Source organism: Triticum aestivum, chromosome 2B (genome assembly GCF_018294505.1).
Source record: "Triticum aestivum cultivar Chinese Spring chromosome 2B, IWGSC CS RefSeq v2.1, whole genome shotgun sequence".
NCBI classification, from domain to species: Eukaryota; Viridiplantae; Streptophyta; class Magnoliopsida; order Poales; family Poaceae; genus Triticum; species Triticum aestivum.
In genome coordinates this window covers 702,726,675-702,731,368 of record NC_057798.1, presented here as the reverse complement: position 1 = coordinate 702,731,368, position 4,694 = coordinate 702,726,675, and positions in this window count along the sequence as shown.

The following is a 4,694-nucleotide window of genomic DNA, read 5'->3' as shown; positions in this document are numbered from 1 at the left end:
GCCGGCGACTCGTTGCGTGGCGGCGCTGCTCCCTGGTTGGTGGTGAAGTGGCGGTGGTCTGCGGGCGGTGGCGGCTTCGTCGGCCGACGAGCTGCAGCGTGACGGCAGGGGCTGTCCGGACCTTGTTGGGTTCGGGCGGGCCTCGGTGCCTAGCAGGCCCCTTGTCCGCGCGTCCGGTCGGCTCCGCGGTGGCGGTGGTGGTTGTCCCCTCACGTCGGTGATGTTGCGGATGCCCCCAAGGACACTCTCCCTTCTCCCATCCTCCAGGTCTCGTGTCGGTGACCTCAGGAAGACGGCGGAGTTGATCCGGTGATCGTGGTGGCACATGTTGGTGGGCGGCGCGATGGGCGGTGCACTATGATTCGTCTGGGGTGGTGGTGGGGGTTTGGGTTGGGAGAAATCTCTGGCGGCTTGTCCGGCCCCGACGCGGCGACGCCTGTGGGTGCCGTCGGACCTTCCTGAAGGGCGTCGGGTACACCCCTCCCCTCACTGCCGTCCTGCGTACCGGGGGAAACCCTAGGACTAGTCCGGGCAGCAGCGGCGTCGTCGTCGCCTCCTTCTTGAAGGTGTTGCTTGGTACGCGGCGCTTCAGGTGCTGGGAACATGGTGGTACTTCTCCGGAGGGTGCAGCGGTCGCCGGTCATCTTCGTTTCGTCGATCTGCCGTTGTTGGCATTTGTTTCTCTTCCTTTCTTCTTTGTTTTTCTTTGGGCTTATTTGTGCTGCGGCCCCAGCACCTATCGTTGGATGTATCGGTGGTTGCTTTGTAATACAAAGCGGGGAAAACCCTTTTTCGTCAATACATTTGTACGCTGATGGAGATGTGACGGCCATCAGGATTTGACATTGTCTTGTGTCGCCATGATCAACACGAAAGAGAGGTCTCCATCGATCAGAATTGAAACGGCGATGGAGCACCGGGATCACGTTGCTGATCGACCGGGCCGGGGGTCCCACCCTCCTCCCCGGCGCGGCCGGCTGCCGGTGGTGGAGCCTCGGTCGCGTGGTTGCGTCGGGCGACCGGTCGACCCATGGATGCGAGGGAGGCATGAACCTCGTAAATGCTGGCCGGGCCGGCCGGACCCGGCTAGCCCCAGCCCCAGCCTCTCCTCTCCTGTGTGGGCGTCCACCTCACGCGGTGACGCTCAGAGACCATTCAATGCGGCGAGACAGAGGGATATGCAAGGCAAGCGCGTCTCCAGCTAAGCTCAACTCATCTCATGTCACGCGTGCATGGATCCATCTCCAGCCAGCCAGCCCTGCCATCCATCTCCGGCCTCTGCAGGCGCCGCTCAGTCCGCAGCGCAGTCCAAGAGCTTCCTGTTGGGTTACTCCGGCGATCGTGACGTCCGGCATTTTATCACAGTTCTTTTTTTACCGCGTTCCACCGCATGCAGCTTTGAGCAACAGTCTCCTCCTTGTGCTACGCGCGTCTGCTTCGCCGCTGCATGCGTGTCAGAAGATCTCGTGCTGCTCCGTGGCACCAAGCAATAAAATCGACGAAGCACGCATACGGGTTCGGACTAGGAGGTATAGCTACAGGCGATGCCAATGCATGCATTGCATGTGCGCATGCAGATGCAGGGCACATGAACAAGAAGAAGGTCCATGATCCGTCGAGATCAATCGGGCCTCCATGAATGCATGCATGCATGCAGTCAAAGAAACAAGCCAACCATCCGTGCATGCGGCGCGCCTACGGAATTAAGTCCATACTATTTCCACCCCGCGCACATGCACGTTCCGATTCGGTACGTAGTACGTGTATGTATGTAATGTACGGTGGATACGTGCATGCATCGATCCTTGCCGAAAGAAACGCCGGCCGAGCGAGTCTCCAGGTTGGCATCACACCTACCTAAACCTAAAGATGGGTCGCAAGTGACAGAGAGGCCGAATGAGAGAAACCATTGATGGTTTTGTTGACCTTGGTGCATGGAGGAGCACAGTGTAACCGGTCGTGTTCCGATCGATCGATCGATCCATCATGTGGTTTCTGCTTTCATGATTGGCTTGACGGGGTACTTACCTCGCTTGGCCTTGTGTTTGTTGGTTTGCCCATCCAAGGTGCGAATAGGTCTTCTGCGTGACTGGAACGAGCTGGATTAGGGTATGTGTCTGCTATTGCGGTGCACTACCTTTTTGAAAAAGAAAAAAAAATGCGGCGCACTATGATCATCTATATTAGCATGTGCGGTGCTACGCGTGAGTCGGGTGATAACTTCCAGTTATCCGCCGCCTCCTCCACCGCCAGATCAGGCACTACCCAACGGCTTGCAGTGTATCCTTGGTCTCACTCATCTTTCTTTCATTCGCAACACTGGTCATGTTTCTGAAACATCAGCGAAGTTGCAATTCGCCTCACGCATTCGCAGGAACAACATTGCAACACGGCCATGTGTTTTAGAAACATTGGTGAAGTTGCAATTTGGCAAGCTCGCAGACTCGCGTCTCTGCAACATCAATGATGTTTCAGAAACGGCTGCGAAGTTGCAACCCGGCGAGCTCGCGGCACCCACACCTCACAACACCAATGATTTCAAAGGCATCAACAACGCCGCAATTTGGCGAGCTCGCAGACTCATGCCTCTGCAACACAACTGATGTTTCAAAATCACCACAGATGTTCCCACCGCCCCTCTCTTCCCTCAAAGTAGTGCGCGCGGCGGGTTGCAGTGTCGTGCCTCGTCCTTACAGCATCGACTGGCCGCTTCCTGAGCTCGCTGGAGGAGCGATATGTGAGAGGATGGGGGAGAAGAGAGGATTTGACGTGATGGTCTGGTTTGCCTCGATGTTGACGATGAGGAGAAAGAAGAAAAGTCGTGATTTCTCTGGTAGAGATGGGGAACAGGATAAGGCACCGTGCATGGAGCCCACGGGGCATGTGGCAGAGCTATTCACTTGATTATTGATACGTCTCAAACGTATCTATAATTTTTGATTGTTTCATAATGTTATCATACCACTCTTACATATTACTGGCAATAATTTATATTATTTTTATTTGAACTAACCTATTAATCCAATGACAAAGGTCAATACTCCCTCCGATTTCTTTTAGTCTGCACATAAAATTTTGTGAAAGTCAAACTTTATCAATTTTGACTAAGTTTATAGAAAAAATATCAAGATTCATAATATAAAATCAATATTATTAGATGCATCATGAAATTAATTTTCATACCATATAGCTTTGGTATTGTAGATGTTGATATTTTTTTCTACAAAGTTAGTTAAGCTTTACAAAGTTTGACTTTGATCAAATATTATATGTGGACTAAAAAGAAATAGAGGGAGTACCTGTTTTGTAGTGTTATTGGAAATATTGGTGTCGGGGGTTGGATGCGACATATGCCAAAGGATGGCTTATCATGGTGGGAGCGAGTAGAACGTCGCCGGTGCCTGGAAGCGGGATGAGGCGAAGACATGCATGCCGGCGGAACTTACCCAGCTTCAGGGCTCTCCTAGGAGATAACACCCCTACTGCTGCTCTGCGGGGTCTCCGCATGATCACTCAAGCAAGGTGACTACAATGGTGCTCCTAGAGCTGTTTCGTGAGGCAGGAGAGGGCAAGGCTAGCTCTCTCCTCCCGTGCTATTTGGTCTATCTCTATTCAGGTCCCAACCCTTTGCATGGGTGCCCAGGGGGTTTATATAGGCCTACCCCCCGGGGTACAATAGTAATACGGCTGGGCGCGGGTCCCAGCCGTCTGTCTCTCAGGCCACCGTCCTTCCCGCCGGCTTCTGGGGCCCGCCGGCTGGCGGGTCCCGCGGACAGGCCTGACGCTGTAGCGGCACTCCTGATGACGCAGGCTTGGTCATTGGGTCGTGGCAACAGTGCCGCCGTCTATCGGGCGATCACCGTTGCCATTCCCCATCTTATCTGGTTAATGGCACGTGGGGCCCTGGGGAGGAGTCGGCCGACTCTAGGGAGGCAGACTCCCACAGGTCCGTCTTTGGGCGCCCAGGCCGCCTTCGGCCCACCCACTGACAGGCGGCCCCGCCGCCTTCGGGTCGTACAGGCCGGCGTCGTGGGCACAGTGTACTGCGCACTGTGGCTGAGGTCAGGGTAGGCATGGCAACAGTGCCGCGCCTCGCCGGAGATCTTCCAGCGATACGGCTCACTGTAGCCATGCCGGCCCTTCGTGAGCAGGGGGGGGGGGAACGGCCACGCCGTGACCGTACCCCGCATCGTACTTCGGGATGAGGGAGGAGTCACGGGCCGACTCTCCAAAGTCGGCCTCTCTGGAGGTCGCCAGCTTGGAGTCGACTTATCTTGGAGTCGCCATCTGGGACTCAGCTTGAGGGGCGCGGCCTGCCCCGATGTCTTGAAAGGTCCTGGGACCCGGGTTAGCCTACCCGTGGCCCATAACTCCGACAGTAGTCCCCGAAGCTGGTGAAGCCCTGCGGACGCTGCCTTGTGGGGCTTCAACAGCTTCAATCTTTAAAAGTGCAAACTCTGGAACTTGGGCCGTCTTCCCTTGGGCCGACTGTCGGAAGTCGGAATTTTGGTGAAGAGCCGCAGTTCGAAAGTCGCGGCGGGAAACCAGGCGGCGTGCCTGATACGCCTCCCCGCTGCCATCAGGGCGGTCCTATCGCGTGGTGCCACGTGGGGAGAACAGTCTGCCTGCCCACGCGCGCGACGGGACGGGCCGTCAGGCGGGGCCCGCCACTACCGCGCCTCGGCATACGAACG